This window comes from Megascapheus bottae, chromosome 15, assembly GCF_031878675.1.
Source record: "Megascapheus bottae isolate mThoBot1 chromosome 15, mThoBot2.hap1, whole genome shotgun sequence".
Taxonomy (NCBI): Eukaryota; Metazoa; Chordata; class Mammalia; order Rodentia; family Geomyidae; genus Megascapheus; species Megascapheus bottae.
In genome coordinates, this window is record NC_143523.1 from 23434095 (window position 1) to 23456866 (window position 22772).

The following is a 22772-nucleotide window of genomic DNA, read 5'->3' on the forward strand; positions in this document are numbered from 1 at the left end:
AACTCTAACGTACTGACCATTGCTTTAGTAATTTTTTCAAATAGAACTCTAGTTTCATGTACAGCTGTTTTTTTTTTTTTTTTGCTTCTGACATAGCTGGGATGGCAAGTGCACACACTTCTCTGCCCAGCTTTCATTGGTTGAGATGGGATCTGGAGTGCTTCTTCTCAGGCTGGTCTGGAACTGAGATCCTCCTGATCTCTCTTCCCTGATCCCTGCACCTCTTCTGCAGGTACTCAGGAGTGCCTGCATCAACCACCATACCAGGTAATGTGTATGTGTTTACTAAGACATGATTTATGAACAATAAAATCAATTCTTTCTCTTATTTTTATTTTTGGCAGTCCTGGGGCTTGAACTCAGACCTGAGCACTGTCTTTGAGCTGAGCTCTACCACTTGAGCCACAGTATCACTTCTGTCTTTTTCTGTGTATGTGGTACTTAGGAATCAAACCTTGGTCTTCACGCATGCTAGGCAAGCACCCTACCACTAGGCCATGCTCTTAATCCCTGCATATGTTTTATATTTGCATGCAACATGCCACAGATCCTGCCCTGTTTCTTTTCTTTGTGGCATTTACAAATTATCCATTAGTAATTGTACAAAGGGGTTTTAATTCAACCTGTGATTTTGAGTGCAATGATGCTGAGCAGTATAATCCCTGCGTCAGTCTCCCTCATTCCTTCCAACCCTGCCCATTCCCCTACTTCATCTTCACAGATGTACATCACATGCCTGTCCTGTTTCTTGCTCTTTGTAAGACCTCTGTTGCTTAATGTACTGGCTTTGATATGTCTAACTGTTGTATGGCAAACCATTATTTAATCCATTCCTTTAGAAATGAACATTATAGTACCATCATTGTCTCACTACTTCAGGCAGAGCCACAGTGAATTCCTTTTTTTTTTTCCGGAAACCAGGGCTTGAACTCAGAACCTGATGCTTTCATTCGTTCATTGGCACCTCACCAGAGCCACAAATTCCATCCTCATCACAGTGAAATCCTTGGTGGTGGATTTGTGGAAGGATTCCTCTAGGACTCACTCACCATGGGACCCAGTTAGAGTGTACAGCTTGGCCCCAGGGTCTGCAGATTCACCATCATCAGGGCTGTCCAAAAGCTTTTGCTCTCCTGTCTCCTGGCCTCTATTTGTGATCATGCACTCCCCAGATCTCATGAATCAGAGACATTCATATCACATCCTATTTGTTAACATTATGACGTGGAAAGCTAAGGTTTAGGGGTCAGCATTTGATCTCTTTGTTGGGCCTTCTGCATCTGACAGTGTTTTGTACTGAAAGGCAAAAATCCATGCTTTACTCTGTTCAAATTCCTAGCTTCAAATCAGACAGAAGACAGGAGACAAATCTGTGAGCCCATGGTATAAAGATGCTGCTTCTGTAACTACCAGTACAGTAGGTGAAAAGTCTGCACCTGATAATGTTTACAACGGATTTGTGTGTACTACGTTTTGGAGATACAGATATTTATATCAGTTCATAAGAGATGCTGCAGAAAGGAGATTTTGTTTGTTTTTGTATTTTGAATCACAAAGGTCAAGGGATTTTAGAGGGGGATGATTAATCCCTCACATCTTTGTAGCCAGGTCATTTCCCATTACAGCTGCCATCTAATCAGTTTATTACACACCTGAATCAGATAATCCAGTGTGAGAGTCCAGACTGAGCCTCAGAAAACAGGAAGCAGAGCTGATGAACTCTAACCAAACAGATAAATAAATGTAGAAGAGGTTTTCCTTTTCTGAGATGGAAATTTGAATGTTGGTACAATGCAAGTTGCCTGGATGTTATTTATTTATTTATTTATTTATTTTAGAAGACTCAGTTTTCTCAGATGAGCAGGTGAAAAAAAGTCACTTGAGGCAGCATTTAATACAGGTAAATGTCTCCATCTTTTTCTCTGTAGAACTACTGTTCTCAATTTCTTTCTTTACAGGTTGTAGAAGAACACAGAAAATGGGTATCTGTGGTTTCTTCTCAGAAATTAAAAACGGGTGGCTTGGGGACACTGAAGGCTAGACACTTTGCTTTTCTGACCTTTTAAATTTTCACAGTTTGAATGCATTTCCTATCAACAGCAAGAGCCATTTAATTTTAAACTGCACATTCCGGCTTCCATTTGCATTCTGTGTGTCTGGAGTAGGCCCTAGGAATTTACTTTTTAATAAGCATCTTGTGTGATTCCCAAAGAGCTGATTATTGGCTCACTCTTTGAGAAATATGATATAAAACCAAGTTTTATAAGTATTTTGTGGGGATTGTGCACTCTCTAAAGATTCTAATAAAATCTGTGGGCTTTTTGATTATAAATGAAATCTACTCAGGACATCATAATAGGAATGTATTGTGAATGCAATGACAGGAGTTTCAAGGGAACGCAGAGGCATATTTGCATCCCTCATGGTAGGGACTTCCGATCTTTTAAAGGTTCTATTTATGATGTGGAATATTGTGTTTTGTTTTTGTTTTTAGAGTGTCTCAGGGAATTAAGAACAGTTATAAGTGTATGTGCATGCCTATGTGTGTGTGTGTGTGTATGTGTGTGTGTGTGTGTGTGTGTATGAATTCAAATTTGATAAAGAGATTCCCTATCCTTCAAATCAGTCCTTAACCAATAAACAAACAGAAAATGGATTCCCCAACAAATTCTAGCTACATCCTGTCCACAAACAGGTTAATGAGATTTTCAGATGACTCTAAAAGAAGACATGCTATAACACCAGGGAAATTGAAGAAATGATAGAAAACATTTAGCAATATGACAAACTTGGCAAAAATTCAAGTAGTTACCTGGGGAAAAGTAATTGGAAAGAACTTCTTTCATGACGAAGGCAACACCTGGAAAATGGTCATGTCAGTGAGAGGCCCAGGGGTGATACTAAATAGCCAATTAGATACATATCTGCTGAATAATATTGCGAGAAAAATATGATGCTGGGAGATAATAGCCCCTGCTGCTTGGCCTTAGTGACAGATAGCACCTGGGATGCTGGTTTTAGTTTTGGACACTTCATTAAGGGAAAACTGTTGATTAGCCATAGGGAATTTGGAGGCATAAATCAAGAACAATTAAAAGCATTTATATGACAAAACTAATAGTGCAGAGGGTTAAAGGAAGAGTGGAACTCTGTTCTTAGATTGGGTTTCTGAGGAAGAAGTTTCTTCCTTTCAGTTTAGATTAAAATCACCAACTGTTCAAGTAGTTGGGAGTATTTGGAGGTGATTCCATGAACTTAAAGTTCCTAGGCAGTGTGACATTTTTGTTATCTGGGCAGGTTAATTACGGCTAGGCTTTGAATAAAGACCTAGAAAGAGTCTTCAAATATAGTCAGTAATATTCACTTGCTTATGAACTTCAGTGGTTTCCTATGGCATTTAGAACAAATACAGCCTCATAGCAGGGACCACAAGTTCTGTTGAATCTGGCCTAACTCAAGATTTTGGCAAAAGTCAGATTCAGCCACACTAGCCTCCTTTCTGCTTCTAGAATCCTTTCTAGTTTTTTTTTCCCCTTTTATTTTTATTTATTTATTTATTTTTGCCAGCCTGGGCTTGAGCTCAGGGCCTGAGCACTGTCCTTGGACTTTCTCAAGGCTAGACCTCTACCACTTGAGCCACAGCACCACTTCTGGCTTTTTTCTATGTGTGTGGTACGGAGGAATTGAACCCGGGTCTTCGTACTGCTAGGCAAGCACTCTACCACTAGGCCAAACTCCTGGCCCTTTTTCCCCTTTTAATTACCGCCTCATGGACTTCACATATACTCTTTCCCCTCCCACTTCTTGCATTGCTGATTTCTTCTCATCTTCCTGTTTCTGATCTATTTGTCTAAGTTTCCAATCTCATTCTATCATCCTGTCTATAGCATCATCATGCCTGTAATCATCTTACTTCATTGTCTTTTCTTCCATTAGGTGATAGAATCTGGTAAAGCAAAATCCCTTTTCTTTCTTCCCTCCCCCATTCCTCCCTTCATTCCACCTATTTGGTATTTTGAATGTGTGGAATTATTATTCTATGTGATAAGACCACTATCACTTCCACCTTACAGGAAACTGTGTGGGTAAGTTGGGTGTATAAAGAGGCTTAGAATAATTAGCTCAATGATATACAATAAGAATGTGGTAGAGGCAGAATTTAATCTCAAGGGATAATTTGAGTTGCCCAGGGTCTGAAGAATAGCAAGGGATCAACTAGGGTAGCTATGTGATATATTTTCCTCAATGAAGAAGTCTAGCATGAAGAGTTTGCTTCCCTGTTTGAGAATGTGTGATCTTAAGTCATTTCTTTTTTTTTTTTTTTTTGTTTCTAGTCCTGGGTTTGGGCTCAGGGCCTGAGCACTGTCCTTGGACTTTCTCAAGGCTAGCACTCTACCACTTGAGCCTCAGCACCACTTCTGGCTTTTTCTGTGTATGTGGTACTGGGTCTTCGTGCATGCTAGGCAAGCACTCTACCACTAGGCCAAACTCCCAGCCCCTTAAGTCATTTCTTATGGAGACAGGTGGAGTGATAGAAACAAAAGCAGGAAATAGCACTTCTGCAGAAACAAGATTTTAGTTTCTTGGGGAGAGAGGCCATGCAAGCAAAGACAAAAAACAAAACAAAGCAACAGTTTTATTTTCTGACCTGCTAGCAGGTAGAAAATTGGGATGAGGTGTATGAACTTAATTATCAGGGGCTGAAACATGACCATCACTCTGTATTTTGGAGGAATGTTTGAGAAAAATCTCATTCCCACCCTTTCTGTGGTATGTGAGTAGTGATCATCTGGGATTGAGGATCTGAAAAACCTGTTACATTATTTTTTGACTTTATAAAGAAATTTCTTAAGCTTATGTTCTGGAGCTTATTTCTTTGGCTTATATTCAGGGGCATGGCATGGACATTAGCTTGACTAGGATGAAGAATTTATCATGATTGTAGATGGCAAGAGGCATATATTGGAGGAAGAAATCACATCTTTTGGAAAACAAAACATACCAGAGAGGTTTTGTGTGACAGTTTGCAGTCATACCTGTTACATTATTGATTAGAGTGAGCTGTTCTGTTCTCCTAATTGCTTTTTCAGTAACTCTTTTGTGGCTATATGCCATTTAAAATTGTTTTAAGATTTAAAAATATCACACATTTCCAGTGTGCATGTTTTCTTTTTTTAAACTGGCAGCTATAAAAACAAAATTGTTTTTTGCTTGAGTATGACCTGTAGTTGATGACTTTCCATTTTTATAAAATACACAGTGTTCCCATCCCTTTCCCAAAGATTTATTCTAGGACTAGGTACATAATCTCAAAAAGCTTTTAGCATTTTTCTTTCCTTTCCTTTTTTTTTCAAGTGCTGGAGATTAAATCCAATGAGTCATATTCCCATACACAATCTCAGAAAAACTTTGAAATCTATTTTAACGATGACTTAAGTTTTCAAATATGAGGAAGGCAAAGTATTATAAGTTTCTCCCTGCAATGTGAAGTATTTATCCTTCAAGATGCAGCTAAAGCTGAGTGCCAGGAGTTCTAACTATTCAGGAGGCTGAATTCTGAGGATGATGGTTTGAAGTCAGCCAGGGCAGGAAATACTATGAAACTCCAATCTTCAATTAATCACCATAAAGCTGCAGGTGGATCTGTGACTAAAGTGTGTATACCTATGTGTGTGTGTGTGGAGGGGGGAGGTGAATTCAAATTTGATAAAGGAATTCTTTCCCCATTTCTTAAATCAGTCCTTAACCAATAAACGAACAGAAAATGGATTCCCCAACAAATTCTGTGTTCTTTTTTCATGTATATTTGCATGTACATTTCTTTTCTTTTTATAGGTCCAAGACAGGAGCTCAAACTCAGTAGCTGAAGCTTTTGCTCACTGGCTAGCACTCTATCAACTGAGCCACACCTCCAAGCTCTCTGTGTACAAGTTACTTTAAGTACTTGTCAATTATTCAAAGGCCCATGTGACTAGTGCCTACTTTATTGAAGCATACAGATCTCTCTCCCCCACCCTTCTCTCTCTCATCATGGGGCTTGAACTCTGGGCTTGGGTGCTATCCCTGAGCTCTTCAGCTCAAGGCTAGTACTCTAGCACTTGAGCCACAGTTCTACTTCTGGCTTTCTAGTGGTTAATTGGAGAAAAGAGTCTCAGGGACTTTTGTGCCCAGGGTTGTCTTTGAACTATAATCCTTAGATCTCAGCCTCCTGAGTAGCTAGGATTACAGGCGAGAGCTGCTGTGTCCAGCCTCTCAATTATTTTTATACTAAGTACCTGTTGAAATAGTATTATGAATATATTGGGTTAAATAAAACATATAACTACAAGTTGGTACTGGTTGCTCACACCTAAGTCCATCTACTCAGGAGGCGGTTAGTCAAGACAGACAAATCTGAGATACTCACATCTCCAATTAACCAGCAGAAAGCCAGAGGGAAGATGTGGTCCAAGTGGTAGAGCACCAACATTGAGCAAAAGAAAAAGAAGCAAGGACCTAAGTGCACATACACACATATACACACACACATACACACACACACACCCCACACTACCAAAGTTAATTTCCCCATTTAAAACTTGGTTAATAATGGCTGGTGAAGAATTTGACACTCTACATGGCTCCTCTGCGTGGTTCCCATTGGTCTACACTGCTCTAGGGTGTCAGTTTGCTGGGTGCAGGGTGCCATTTTTGTTGCACAGTTCTGTGACTGTGTAGAAAGCCCCTCCTAAAGGCTTGTTTAGTCCAGTGTGTTTCTCTTCATTAGATTATGAGCTTCTGAGGACTTGGGATTGCATTTAATGAGTAATAAACACATAGTAGGCAGTTAGGACATGTTTATGAAGTGAATGAATAAAGAAAAGTGCTTTCTCACAGAAAATTTCCAGCCAAGGTCTCAAGTGTTTACTTCCTCTGTTATCAACTAGTTCCCAACTGGTTTTCAGGCATTTCTAATGTGATATGTCTGGCTATTTGCCCCTGTCCTTTCTCTTTCTCTCTGCTTTGGCTTGTCTTCTCCTTCCCTGGACCCCTTTGTACAAGTTTCCTTTTCTGGGACATCTTTAAACTAACATGGCAGGTAGGCCCCAGCAACCTTTTATTTATTTCTTCAAAAGCTATTAAGTGAGCCCCTTCTGGTTGCTAGGTTTTTGTTCATTCTTATAAATCTCAATTAAATTTTCATTGGAGGAATGGAGTTTGCCAATGGCCCAATGTAAGAGTCTAGCTTTTCTGTCTCTACTCAGACACCTGCACGGGCCTTACTGAGCGGGGCTGTCTACAGTGTGATTTACTTGATTGGAACCCTCCATAGGCCATGATCTCTTATAACTAAATAGGATGAGAACAAGAGAGAGAACATGAGCCAAGGACAGAAAAAGTACACAGATGTACAGATAATCTGGAGATTTGAAGTCTGGTCTCCCTCTTGACACTTACAGTGTGTGTAATTTTGGGGCAGTGGTGAATGTCTATCTATTCTTGAGGCTTCAGGAGGGAACAAGGAAGTAGAACACCAGATAATTCTATGGCTCTTCCTGTCTGAACATTAAGTGGTTCTTCAACCATTAACTGGAGAAGGCAGGAATGTGAAACAAATGGCCATGAGACTTGTGAGCTCAGGATGGCACCGACACCATTGGTTTTGATCAGTGACCTAGTGTGCTGACATGTATTAGTTGAGTACCAACCTTGTAAACTCTCTTAATCTTTAACCATCCTGGTAATTCTTTCCCTGTCAATATTCCTTCTAGAAGCAGAATGCTCATAAGCAATGGGAGGCTTCAGGGTTCACATAGGTCTAGTTAGTTCTGGCTGTTCAATGATTGCTTTTAGCCTTTTCATTTACATCAGACCAAAAAACTCTTTCTGGATGATTGCTCAAATTAAGTACCCTCGGGACTGAATTTCCTTGAATAAAGAATGCTGAAGAAATCTCTAATTGTCCTCAGAAATCTTCCTGTCTATCTACTGAACAGCTCTAGACAGTTCTAGGACAAGAAGATGTATGTACTACATTTCAACAGTAATTAATTTGAATCATCTAGGGTCACAGAAAGTTAGAGGTGGATAGACTGATAAGATTATTTGGCTGTAAACTCTTTCCTCTACCCTCAGGCTTGCATAAATTACTTTTCTCTGCATATCTGGTTGGCAGGAGATTCATAACTAGAAATCTGTTGTTCTTTTTCTTACAGCTTTGTTGCCAGCCCATTAGACTAAACAGCCACCAAGACAGAAGTGACCAAAGAGAAATCTAAGGTAGGAAACCTAAGATAAGAGATTAGTACTGCTGGTTGCTCCCCTGTTTGGTGCTCTTGAGGAAATCATATAATCCTGTTTCTGCGGGACAGGTGGATTCAGCAATGGTGTGCTGCTCTATTGTCAATTATTATGGAAGTTCTACCCATGGGATTTGAACTATAGCATGATCTAGATACTGTAGACACAGCTTCAAGAATAATCTAATCTCATGCTGTTTCAATCCAGTGGCAAAACAGTATGATACAAAGTTTCTGTCTCTCTTTTTTGGGTGGGAGAGGCTTAGATTTAGCATTTTCCACTAAGAGCCAGTTTTAATATGAAGTATGTACACTGTTGAGCAATAATTTACTGTTCAACAGCTATGTTGCTTACTAGTTGTTGAAGATGACAAATTGAGCACAAGAAAGGCTCATAACTGAGTGTAAGAGAGCAGAAATAGGAATTTTGACTTGGAAGTATTTAAGAAGACTCATGTTTTAGTGTGTATCACTTGCCTATTTTCTTTTGGGAAATGTTTGAAGGTGGTGTTATAACCATGGAGGTATACTGCTTGAGTATCCATCTGAGCATCTGATGCCAAATATTGTAATATTCCATTACCTCCATTTGTTCATACCAAGACCACGCTGCCTTTCGTCACATTTTTCATCCTGGCCACAGGCTGAGCTCAGATGGGTTAATAGATTGGGCCATTTCTGCCCAAATGGGATCCTATGTTGGCCTGAGGGAGATTTTTCTGCGAATTATGATGTAATTTAAGTCCTTTCTAACCAATCCATCCTTGTGCCTATAGATTCTTGGTTTGGCTTCTCTTACTTTTGCACAGGCTTTATCCCAGAGTATCTGTCTCTTGGACATTTGATTCCATCTTGGTAACTGAATCAACACATATGCTTATTTATGTGAGTGAGTGAGATAACAAACCTTTAGTGGCTTTGTTCTAATAAGGCTCTGTACTACATCCTGGATTAACAAAGATAAATGAAACAAGTCTCTCCCTTTGTGTGTTTATGAGAGGCAGTCAGAGACAGTTGAACAATGATTGAAGGGTGAGTTTCAAGTCCATGGAGTACTGCCTACTTCAGAAGCATCATTCCTTTCATCCAAAAACATGGGAAGATAAACGTATCTTTTTTAAAGATAGTGAGAATTTCCTGAAACCATCCTCAAAGTAATTTGTACAACGTCAAGCATTTAATAGTACTCAAGGTATGCAGGATAATATGTTTTAAACCACTGATGTGTTTTCATTTATAGAGGTTTTTATCATAATAAAATATAAATAAATATAATGTAAATTTGCTAGATTACACATGGAATTCTGTAATATTTATTACATTCATGATATTGTGAATCCATCATCAATATTCCCTTAACTTTTCCATCACCCTAAAGGAAACTGTATCCACTAATCAATAATTGCTCATTCTCCCTTTTCTCAGCTTTTATCTGGTCCTTATTTGTGAACATTCTCTTAAATTATAGATGGATTAGATTTTGTCAAAAGATTTTTCTGCATCTCTTTAAGTGACTATATGCATTTCTTTTCAGTTTCTTGACATAAGTGTTGATTGGCTTGTATATTGGACCATCCTTGCATTCCATAAAAGTATCAGATGCTGCTTATTGTGAATATTTTTTTTTTGCCAGTCCTGGGCTTGAGCTCAGGGCCTGAGCACTGTCCTTGGACTTTCTCAAGGCTAGAGCTCTACTACTTGAGTCTCAGCACCACTTCTGGCTTTTTCTATGTATGTGGTACTGAGGAATTGAACCCTGGTCTTCATGCATGCTAGGCAAGCACTTTAACCACTAGGCCAAACTCCCAGCCCCGTGAATAATCTTTTTAATAAGCTATTGCATTTATCTTTTTTTTGTCCTAGGGCTTGAACTCAGGGCCTGAGCACTGTCCTTGGGCTTTCTCAAGGGTAGGGCTCTATCACTTGAGCCACAGCACTACTTCCAGCCTTTTCTATGTATGTGGTACCAAAGAATGAATCTGGGTCTTCGTGTATGCTGGGCAAGCACTCTACTATGAGGCCAAACTCTTGGCCCTGCATTCATCTTTTTAATATGCTATTGAATTCATTCTTCAAGTAGTTTATTTTCATAAGAGATATTAATTAGTCTGTCATTTTTATATTTATCTGATTTTGGCAAATGCTGGTCACATACAGTAATAAAAATATCCCTTCCTCTTCCATTTTTTACATTTGCTTGGGAAGAATTAGTATGAGTGCTTCTTTAAGTGGTACAATTGGCAGATCCACTAATGGGGTCATCTTGCTCTGAGGTTTCTTGATTATTACTCTGGAGTTTTATGAACTGATAGGTCTTTGGAGATTAGTGTGGTCCAGTACTGTGTTTTAGGATTAGTTCAATGTTCCATTTCTTATTGAGTTAGCTTGGTAGTTCAAGTGTTTCTAGGAATGATCCATTTAGTCTTATTTTCATTCTTTAGTTTTGGCACACGTCTCAAATTATAAAGGAAATGAACAAAATCATGGTTTTAATGTTGATCACACCGAGACCTTTTGGAATACACAACTATTATATGATTCAGTACCAACATGGAAGAGTTAAGTTATTAAAAATGTTATTCTCCAAGAGAAGTAGAACATCTTTTTTTTAAATGGAGTTTTTCAGGGCTCGCCTCTCCAAAACAATACTTACGAGGCACTTAATATTTATGAAGCACATTTCTTGGCTTTAGAGAGACATGAAACAAAATGATAATAATGAAAGTCACAACTGAGCAAGAGCAAATGTTGAGTCATTTCAAATGCTAGAGAATTTAACTATTACAAAAACCCTACAATGAGCAGTATTTCATTATTCTTTTGTTCTCTCACTCCATCAACCCGTCTTCTTGGCTCTGTTTCCACAATGAAATCTCTTCTCAGTTCAGTTCTCAACATTCTTGCTGTGGTTGCTCTTGTCTGAACCCAGTAATCTCGGTGTGTTGGTTGCCCTGCCTACTTTCTTGTCTCTCTGGGATCTACTCCTTATACTTCACCAGCACAAACTTTTCAGTCTCAAGGCCAGAGCTCTGCCACTTGAGCCACAGCACCACTTCTGCCTTTTTTCTATGTATGTGGTACTGAGGAATCAAACCTGAGCCTTCGTGCATGCTAGGTAAGCACTCTACTACTAGGCCAAACCCCAGGCCCCATACTTTGGTTTCTTGAAACTTCTTTCTCAAGTATTTTTTTTTTTTTGCCATTCCTGGGTCTTGTACTCAGGGCCTAACCACTGTTCTTGGGCTTTTTCTATATATGTGTGGTACCAAGAAATTGAACCTGGGTCTTCATGCATGCTAGGCAAGCACTCTACCACTAGGCCAAACTCCCGGCCCCGCTTGAGTATTTTTTTAGGGATGATGGCTTTAAGGTGAAACATAATAGTTGATTAGAATTGGAAGAAAATGGCAGAACTGAGAATTTTAAACGTTTAGTTCAGAGAAGTTCAGAATTACCATATAAAACAATTGACTGAGAGGCAAAGAGTGTTTTTGCATTAATATTCTCTAACCTCATCTTACTATTTTTTTCTCTGAATTCCTGAGGCTCTGGCATAATGGCCTTTAGTTTTTTTCCCCAAGCCTTTGTACTTGTTCTAATTTTGACTAATACATTCCTTCCAATCATTAATTTTTTGACTTTTTAGTCTTTATTCAAATGTCACCTACTCAAAATATTCCTCTGTTACTATAATCTTATCTAAGTTTTCTGTTTTACTCTATGTCACACCATTTTTTTATTTGTAATATTGATTATGAAAAATGTTTTTTTTTAAATTGCTGGTTACTTCTTTTAGTACTAAGTGTCTCAAGCATGAGGACCTACACTTCTTCACTATTCCTTATGGACCCTGCAGTATAAAGCATATAGAACACTTAGTTAATACTTCTTGAATGAACCATAACCTTAGCTACTCAGGAGGCTGAAATCGGAGGATGTGGTTCAAAGTGAGTCCAGGTAAAAAAATGTCTCTGAGAAACTTGTCTCCAATCGACCAGAAAAATGCCTAAGGTGATGGTGTGGCTAAGTGGTGGTAGAGTGCCATCCTTGGGCACAAAAAGCCACGTGAAAACTCCAGGCTCTAACACTGGCACACACACACACACACACACACACACACACGAGTGTTGAATGAACAAATGAAATCCCAGTTAACAAAGACACTGAGGCTCAAGGAATGTTTTTATTCAAGGCCACAGAGCTAGGTAGTGTGGACATTTAGATTTAAAAAAGAAAGGAAGAAAGAAAAGGACAATATTCCCATCACAGAGAGGGCGAGGCTGCCCTACTCTGGGTCGTCTTGGAGATGGAGCAGTCTTTGTTGACCGGCTTGGACTTGTTCTTGCCCTTGCAGCTCTTGGGGGCCTAGGTCTGCATCTCCTTCACCTTCTCCAGGACCATAATGCAGAGCCTGTCAAAGGCCTTCGCCCCGCCCAGGAGCTTCTTGTGGTTGCGGTGGTAGTGGGTGAACCCCTGGGTGTGGTTCTTGACTGACTGCTCTGTGTTAAACTCCTCCTCTTCCCTCCCTCTTCTGCAGCTCCTCCGCTTAGATTTGAATCTAGATCTAGACTTTAGCAACAGAGCCGCCCTGACCGTCTTTCAATCTGAGGCCCTTTCACCGTGAAATCCAGGCGGTGGCAGGTGAGAGGGCTGGATTCAGAGCTCTTTATGTTCTGGATACACTTCCCTTTTCAACCTCTCCTCCCCTAATTCCCCATGTGGAGTCATTCTTTAGATAGCCTGGCCATTCACTGGCCTTTATAACCCAGCTGTCTGCTGTGCTCTTGCCCAGCCTAGGTAATACAACTGGGATTGTCACAACACGAACTCTTCTGGCACTGGAAAGGTCTCAGAAGAGCTTCTGTTCTAGCAAGCTGAAGAGACTTGTCTAGAGTCAGTACGGTTACTCTCCAAAGAGAGTTAGAGCCTCCCTTGGTGTTCTGCTGGACTCATAGACCCAGGCTCTGTGCAGAGCTCCACTGGGCCTCAGTGGGGGTAGAAGGGCAGGCAGCTTGGAACAGTCTCTAAAGGACATGCTGGGAGAGACTCTGGGTATCCTCCCACATCAACTCAAAAGTATGTGCCACTGTGAATTTTTGTATACAGAGTATGGGATTTTTCAAGAATGTCACATCTGTTTTATTTACTCTGGGTAGTCCCTGACAGCAATATGCAAATACAGAATTTTATTTAGTCTATGTCCCCTGGTGACTTGCCAGTCTCTTGGGAAGGAGGGGAGAGAGGAGCCCATTTTATGCATCCCATGGGTTTTGTTTGTCATCATTTGATTTCCCACAATGGAAAGAACTCTGGGTAGCCCCATATGGGACAGAGCTGGAGATTATTATGTTTCTGTCTCTTGAACATAGGACACTCACATTGCTTTATGAAGTTTCGCCATGCATTAAATGTAGAATTCGCCAAAACACACCACTCAAAAAGAGTGTTTTTTTGATATTGTGATGAACCACAATATTTAACAGAAGAACTTTAGACTTTTTATTCACAGTGTAAGAAACTAGAACCTGAATTTTATTTACGAATTAAGACTCTTCTTAGCTAAGTGTAGTCTTTTAGGCAAAAAATAAAAGTTATGACTCTTAGTGAGGGCTTGTTCATCTCTTGGTTGCTCTATGCAACAGATGTGTTTATGATAAACAGTGTACTAGTCAACGTTTTATAAATTACATCACATCAAACACATCAATGTTCGTTTTGGGGGGGCTGGCATTGAATTGAACATTTTATTTGCTTTATTTATTTATTTACTTTTGCCAGTCCTGGGGCTTGAACTCAGGGCCTGAGTATGGTCCTTGGGCTAACCACTTGAGCCATAGCACTATTTCTGCCTTTTTCTCTGTATGTGGTACCAAGGAATCGAACCTGGGTCTTTGTGCATGCTACACAGGCACTTTACCACTAGGCCAAACTCCTGGTCCCTATTTGCTTTATTTTTAAAACAATATTTTGTTATCCTTATCATTGTCACTGCTACTTGACTTGTGAAGAAACTGACCAGAGTTTAAGTAGCGTGTGGTGTCAAACAGCTAGTATTGGCTAAGCTTGGACTTAAAATCAAACCTGTTATTGTTTGGAACTTGTGTTTTTGAGCCTTCAAAGAAATTTAATGGTATAGGCTTTGATAGACTCTCTCTTCATTAAAAAACTGTTTTCTGACCTATTTCTTTCTTTTCTTTTCTTTTCCTTTTTTTTGCCAGTCCTGGGCTTGGGCTCAGAGCCTGAGCACTGTCCTTGGACTTTTTCAAGGCTAGCACTCTACCACTTGAGCCTCAGCACCACTTCCGGCTTTTTTCTATGTATGTGGTGCCGAGGAATCGAACCTGGGTCTTCATGCATCTAGGCAAGCACTCTACCACTAGGCCAAATTCCCGGCCTGACCTATTTCTTTAAACAAACAAACAAACAAACCAATGTGTGTGTGTGTGTGTGTGTGTGTGTGTGTGTGTGTGTGTGTGTGTGTGTGACAGAGAGAGAGAGAGAGAGAGAGAGAGAGAGAGAGAGAGAGAGAGAGAGAGAGATATTGAGGTAGGTATTGCTTTATAGCCCAGTCTAGCCTTGAAATGACTGTGTGGCCCAAGCTACACATCCTTCTGCCTCCAACTAAAAGGGCACAGAATGTGCTTAATTTAAGCAATACAATGAAAATGTGAGGTTTGTTGAAAGGCGGCATGTCTGGCAGAAGTTAAGTTTGGCTGTGGAAGAAATGAATCAAGTATCTTCAGTCCAGCACTAGACTCTTTGTCCTGAGCATGCGCAGATTTTCTTTTATCCTCAGCATGTGCAGGCCTCCCCACCCTCCCCTCCACAGCCTTCTTGCAGCCATATTCTCTTGCTGGTCAGGGGTCTACTCATAAATTAACATGTGTCGATATTTGATCTGGTAAAATATGATTAAAAAGTTCAGAACCATTCCTTGTGTGGTAATACTTCCAGTTATCAGAAAATTTCTCTTATGGTACTTTTTCCAGCTACAAAAATCTGTTTTTTTTTGGGGGGGGTGTGGAGAGTAAAGCAGAGAAAGATTTGAAAATTGGAAGGACTATTTTCTTTTATAGGTTAACATGAAGGCCTTTAAAAATGCAAAGATACAGGCCAGGAGTTTGGCCTAGAGGTAGAGTGCTTGCCTTAGCAGGCGTGAAGACCCAGGTTTGATTCCTTGGTATCACATACATAGAAAAATGCCAGAAGTGGTGCTGTGGCTCAGGTGGTAGAGCTCTAGCCTTGAGAAAGCCCAAGGACAGTGCTCAAGCCCCAGGAATGGCAAAAAAAAATGCAAAGATGCCATTAGTGGATGTATGCATAAACAAAATGTAGTATCTAACAATCAATGAAGCATCATGCACTATTTACAAAGGAAGGAAACTGTCAGATGTGACTCTGAGGATGAATCTTTCTTTTTTTAAAGAATTTATTAATGTTGATTTTTACATCATATTTTAAATGACAAGTTTAACAAACAAGTGTTCAAGGAGGGAATCTCTATTTACAATCACTGGGACTTAGTATTTAGAACTTAATCAAAATTAGGCTAAGGGTTTGTATGTCATAGAAACATATTAATTTAAGAACTATCTTTTCTTTTGTTTTGATGATGTGTGTATGAAATTTTTCTTATACTCATTGCTTATTAACTTGACTAACATTCATTATATAATCAACTTATTAATAAAAGGTATAGCTATTTCTGATAACTAATGGCAAAGTATTTCTATTTCTGAATTGCATATAATTCATATAGTTCTTTATGCTTAATAACTGTATCTGAATTCTTTCATCTAAGGTCAGAGATTAGCATCATTTATTCAATAAATGTGACATACAGGTAATATATTAAAAGCCATATATCATAATTAATGACAGCTTTAATTAACTCAAAAATAACCCAAAACAGAATGCAGGCATTGGATGGATCTTGTTTTTTGATCCAATCTGCCATTCTTTTTCTTTTGATTGGGGAACTGAGTCCATTAATGTTTAAGGTTATTGTATAGAGATGTTATATGTTTCCTGCCATTTTCTTGATTTCCTGTATTTTGTTTCTCTCCTCTTCTTGTGTTTGCTAAATTGGTCTTCTAGTGATTTTTCTGTTTCTTTTCTTTTCTTTATTTTTCAATAAGGGAAAAAGAGTTAACTTCCAGTAAACCCACTTACTGGGGTGATGGAGATGGGTTCACGGACCAGTGGGAGAAGAAGTTAGTCAGACCCACACCTCAATTAATAAACTAGGTATTATTCCAGAAGCACAGGTGGGAGGATTCCTGTGTGTCCTGATGAGATAAAAACTCAAGAAAAAAAAAAAAGGTAACTCTAGTTCTATGTGCCTCTAGTTCTATGTTCTTGGCTTTCAGGCTTGAGGCCTTTTGTCTTCAAACTCTCCTTCTTGAGTTTCCAACTCAGTCTGGAAACCAAGAGCCTGGAAGGAAACTTAATCTCATCTGCAAAGGCCCCTATCAAGTCCTGTTGTTGATCGACACAGTGTTCAAATGGCAGAATGAGGTTGGACTCATGACACACGGCATGTTACTACTCTGGCTTTATAATAGAAAAGAAATCCTCTTGAGACTTTCTTTACTTCATGGTCATTTCTGCTTGATTTCTTTCCCCAGGTCTCTAGCTTATCAGTGACCCTCTAGATGTGGGCTCTTCAGTTAAGGACAAGATTTGTGAAGGGGATGAGGAGCTACAGTCTGCTATTGCATTGTATAAATACTGTAAGTTATTTAACCATCCCTTTTTTTCCATGCTGTTGATCATGGGGCTTGAAATTAGGGCCTGGGTGCTGCCCTTGAGATTTTTTTTTAAGGTTAGTGCTTTTCCACTTTGAGCCACAGCACCACCTCTGGTTTTTGAGTGGTTAATTGGAGATAAGAGTCACACAAGGACTTGTTTCCCCCCTTCTCTATTTTCTGTCTGGGGCACCTTGAATCACAATCCTCACAACTCAGCCTCTTGAATAAGTAGGTTTATAGGCATGAGCAATCAGGGCTGGCTTAACCATCCCTTTTTAAAAAATTGTATTTTATTGTCAGGATAATGTATAGAGGGGTTACAGTTACATTTGTCAGGTAGTAGGTACATTACTTCTTGCACATTGATACCCCTTCTTATATTTTTGACCCTGTTTCCCTCCCCTCCTCTCCCTCTCAATCATCTTGTTTTCCTCCCCCCCCATCCCCTTTCCTATTTCAAGCAAACAAATAAGCAGTATACCAAGTAACCAAGTCAGATATAGTAACAACATGAGATTAACGATAAGGACAAAAAAAGAGAAGAGAAGTAACATAGTACATTAAGAAAAACAGTCAACCTGCATTCAAACTCCTTATCCAACCTGCATTCAAACGCCAAAATGCATTCACCCAAAATGAATGAATGAGTAAATGAATAAAATTACTTCTCAGTAGAAACCCTAAAAACAACAACAACAACAACAACAACAACAACACACAAGATGAACCTCTTGTTTCCATGTCTGAGAGTTCATTTCCCTTAGTCTAATCCTATATGGCCATAAGTACATAGCTTTTGAGCCATTGCAGTCCTCTGCTAGGAGATTCCTAGATGTGTACTAATTATTACAAATGAGGGAAACCATGGAGCCTGTGGGGTTTTTTGGGGGGGGGGGGCTGGCTTTCTTCACTTACTGTGATTCTTTCCAAGTCTTTTCATTTCTTTACAAATGGGGCAATGTCATTCTTTCTGATGGTGGCATAGATTTCCCTTATGTATAAGTGCCACATCTTCTTAATCCCTTTCTCTACTAAGGGGCATCTGGGTTGGTTCCATATCTTAGCTATGTTAGCCACTGTTTTTTCTTTTTCTTTTTCTTTTTTTGTCAGTCCTGGGCTTGAGCTCAGGTTCTGACCACTGTCCTTGGACTTTCTCAAGGCTAGAGCTCTATCCCTTGAGCCTCAGCATCACTTCCAGCTTTTTGCTATGTATGTGGTACAGAGGAATCGAACCCCCATCTTCATGCATGCTAGGCAAGCACTCTACCACTAGGCTAAACTCCTGGCCCTAATCACTGTTTTAAATGTTAAGCATTTAGGTTCTTTCCAGGTTCCAAATAATGTTCTATGCTAATGTATGTACATGAGTATATACATTAAAAAATGAGTACTCAATTTGAACTCAATGCCAAGCTTGCTAGAAAGGCCCTCTACCGCTAAGCCACACCTCCAGCTCTTTTTTTGTGCATCCATGCTTTTAAAAACAGTAGACCAAGCCAGGTATTGTGGCTCACACCTGAAATCCTAGCTACCCAGGAGGCTGAGATCTGAGGATCACAGTTCAAAGCTAGCCTGGGCACTAAAGTCCATGAGATTCTTATCTCTGGAAATGGCACAGTGGCTTAAGGGGTAGGGCTGTAGGCCTTGAGCCAAAGAGCTCAGGGACAGCGCCCAGGCCCAGAGTTCAAGCCCAATGACTGACCAAAAAACAAAAACAAAAAACAAAACAAAACAAAAAAATATAGACCAACAGATTATCTGCAGAATTACGCAAACGTTTTAATGGTATAAAGTCAGGATTTAGTTTCTCCCAGGATTCTAGCAAAAATTGCTCCAGATGCCTTGGGTTTCTTTTTGTGTACATTTGGACTTTCTAAAGCCATAAAACTATAGAGATGCTTGTATGTTTACCCTCTGGGATAAGAAATAGCTTGGTTCATACCCTGTGAATGAGAATAAATTAACTGAGTAAACAGTCTCAAATGTTTGAAATTTTCCCTGTAATTCGATAAAGCACCACAAGATGGCAGTCACTATCCATATTCTCCTTGTTCTAATCATTCAGACTTGACAAGGTAATGTAAAGATTATGACTGGGTAATACAGCGCCATAACTTAATATTTCTTTGATAAATAGGTGCTAGAAGTATACATGGTTCAGAAATGTTCAATTTACAAATGCCTTCTATTATTATAAGTTGAATACTATGTTACAACATTCTTTTCTGGCAACCAAGTCATTCCTGGTATCCACAGAACTAAATGACAGCTCTGTGGTTTCACAAAATAAATTTGCCTGTCTTTGGGCATGTATCATTGTCACAATTTTAATAACTTTTGCAGGGTCTACAGTGCGATATGTTTTTTCCTCTTCTGTTTCTAAGAGCAGCATGTTTTCTTTACCAGTTATGGGATTTGAAGACTCTAAGCACAGATTCTTAAAGCAAACAAACAGACTTTTTTTTCTTAACCATTATAGGTCATGGAAGACCATAATAAATCGAGTTAAGATGAGGCTCTGAAGGCTCAGGAGAAGTGGAGAAAGGAAGGGTGTATAGTATAGTGAAGAATGCCTGGCTGCCAGCAAAACTCACCACCCATCCAACCTAAACCTTGTCCTTCCTGCTGTGAAGATCTGAAGAGATTCCTCAGGGTCGCTTTAGGTCCCTATGAGGAACCTCCAGAATCTCTCTCACCTCCACTTTTCCCTTTTCAGTGACCCTCCTTTTTGCTACAAGCCAAACAAAACAAACACAAAGCCGTCATAGAGCTCTGTCTCCAGTGCCTTTACAGCCCCTCTGGTCACCAGGATGGCTGACACACCGGAGACCACAGCTATTTTACAGTGAACTCGTGGTCCCAGGGTTCTAATGATCTTGGAAGGACCCAGGCTAACATATATAGTCATTGTTTTCTTAACTTCCCTCCCTCTCTCCCTCCCTCCCTCCCTCCCTCCCTCCCTCCCTCCATTTCCCTCCCTCCCTCCCTCGCTCCCTCCCTCCCTCCATCTTTCCACTTCCCTCCTCTATCTCCTCCCCTCTCCCTTATCTCCTTTCTTCCATCTTCTTCCATCGCCTCCATCCCTCCTCTCCTCCCTCTCTCTCTTCATCTTCTTTCTTGACTTTGACTTCCCAGCCCTGGTGGCGGCCCCAAAAGAAGGTGTCACCAGTCTTGAAGTGGAAATTGTGAATTTTCATTTTAACTTTTTTTTTTTTTTGCTTGTCCTGGGGCCTGAACTCAGGGCCTGAGCACTGTCCTTGGGCTTTCTTAAGACTAGAGCTCTACCATTTGGGCCACAGCACCACTTCTGGCTTTTTTTTAATTTTAATGTATGTGGTACCCAGGAATTGAACCTGGGTCTTCATGCATGCTGGACGAGCACTCTACCCCTAGGCCAAACTCCCGGCCCTTGTTTTAACTTTTGCCAAACAGATCAGCTAAAAGAGCCCTGAAGAAATTTTTGTGTTTTTACATTGCCTTTCTCTGACTATTCAAATTCTCATTATGTTAAACAGTATGTACACATTTCTCTTATAACTTATGCTGATAGAATGTACTATGTTATTTCTCTTCTCTTTTTTTGCCCTTATGGTTAATCTCATATTGCTACTGTATCTGACTTTGTTACCTGGTATATTGTATATACGTTTATTTGAAATAGGAAAGGGAAGGGGGAAAACAAGATGATTGGGAGGGATTGGGGGGAGAGAAATGGGGATAAAAACATGAGAAGGGGTATCAGTGTGTGAGAAGTAATGCACCTACTACCTGACGAATGTAACGGTAACCCCTCTACATTATCCCGGCAATAAAAGAAAAAAAATGAATTAAAAAACTTACACTGACAGACTTACCTTTGCCCAATGACTAAATATCAAGTGATATAAGTAGGTCCACATTTAAATTTGTAATGGTTTACAGATGTATTTCTTAGGTGACTAATATCCAGTCCTCTTCATTACTGGAGTGGCAAGTGGCGGAACTTGAAGGAATGGTGTCTAATTATCTTTGTCTGAAAATGACAGTCTGATACAATTAGGAGTATGCATATCTGATTCTGAAAGGAGATTACCATTACTGACAACTTTAGTCTGGAGAACACCAGCTAACATGCACTCTTAACCAGTGATTAGTATTTCCAGTATTACACCCCTCTTGTCTCTTCCTTTATACTCAGTAGAAAGGTTATCTCACAATATTCTGGAGACTCTAGGCTCAGAGAGTTTGGGCTGGGCTGCTTCTGAGATGTTTGCTGCCTGAAGGCGGGGGAGAGGGAAGCTGGAAACCTCTTTTGAAGGAGAAGGGATTACAGAAGACCTACCCTGAATTTGTGAATTCTTAGCAATATTTCCCATTCAAACTTAACACTACAATCTAGGACTCTCCCCCATCTCAACTTTTTCAGTTTGATTTTTTTATATTCCATGTGCTTTTTCATGCTAAGAACTACAGGCACCTAATATATTCTAATCCTTGTCAGAATATAGTATGTGGGGTTAGTCTGATAAGCTAAGTATATGGTTAAAGTTTATCAGTTTTCGTGGAAATGTATCTCCAGTCATTTAGGCTGTGTAGGGTTTGTTTTTGGTGGATTTCTTCTGGAAGGACTCATGGAATCATTCTTTTAGTTCTCACACATTCCTAATAGTTTTTCTGTGAGCTTGATATTTGACAGTCACTTTGGCTTGATATAAAGTACTTGGCTCACATTTGTTTTGGTCTTCAATTCTATTTTATTATCTCCCAGAATAAAACTGTGCTAATAAAAACTGATGATAAATTTTATTTTTTTTAGCGCCCTTATAAGTAACTTGGCCTTCTTGATTATGCCCAAAGGAATTTTTCTTCTTATCTAGTGGTTTTATAGCTATTGGCCATTTTATCATGCAGTCATTTTTTTCCAGACATTTTATTTACTATGGCTTTTCATATCCTGATTAATTAACTCTGTTGTTCTTCAGAAGCTCCTATTATAGTTACATTATATCTTTCAAAAACCTATCTTTATGTTTGTCACTATGTTTTTTTCCTCCCACATATACTTTTCTGCTTTCTCTCTGACTGTTAAGGCAGCCTTTTGCTTTCTCTCTCACTCAGTTCTTTGGAATTTTTAATTCCTTTCGAGGTTCTATCTATCCTTCAACTTCAGAGTTTTTCTTATTGTGATTTTTTGATTTATATTTTCCACATATTACATAATTTTCTTAATTTCTTTTACAATGTTTAAGACATTTGAATGCATATCTTTATTTATGAACTTGTCTTTTTTCTGGCAAGATTTGTATTAGTTTTACCATTTTTTAAATTCATACAAAATTAGATTCTATGAATTTTTAGGAAGGAGTGGTGGGTTAGGAGACTGATTTTAGTCTCATGCATGTGGATATATTATTAAAAATACATGGAATATTTCTCTGAGATACATTGACTTTGTTTCCTTCCTCCAATTGCGTCTGAGCTTTCTGTTTTCTTTTTTATCAGTTGTCTATGATCTGTCTAATATTCAGACTTTTCTTAAATGTTTTTTGTTATAGGGTTTTATTTGTAGAAATTTTGACAGTTTAGTTTTGTGGGTTCACGGCTACTCAGGAGGCTGAGATCTAAGATTGTGCTTTAATCTAGGCAGTAAAATCCATGAGACTCTTGTCTCCAATTAAGCACCAGAAAATCTGGCAGTACTGCTGTGGCTCAAGAGGTAGAGAACTAGCCTTGAGCACAAAAGCTCAGGGACCACACATACACA

At 39.4% G+C, this 22772-nt stretch overlaps 1 long non-coding RNA gene across 1 annotated transcript; it reads left to right on the top strand.

Moving 5' to 3' along the window:
* Positions 1–1836: 1836 nt before the first annotated feature.
* LOC150053973 (uncharacterized) lies at positions 1837–19582 on the top strand. The gene is made up of 4 exons (XR_016537913.1): positions 1837–1900; positions 8196–8259; positions 16907–17011; positions 19509–19582. It is a non-coding gene; the product is annotated as an uncharacterized LOC150053973 (long non-coding RNA).
* Positions 19583–22772: the final 3190 nt, after the last annotated feature.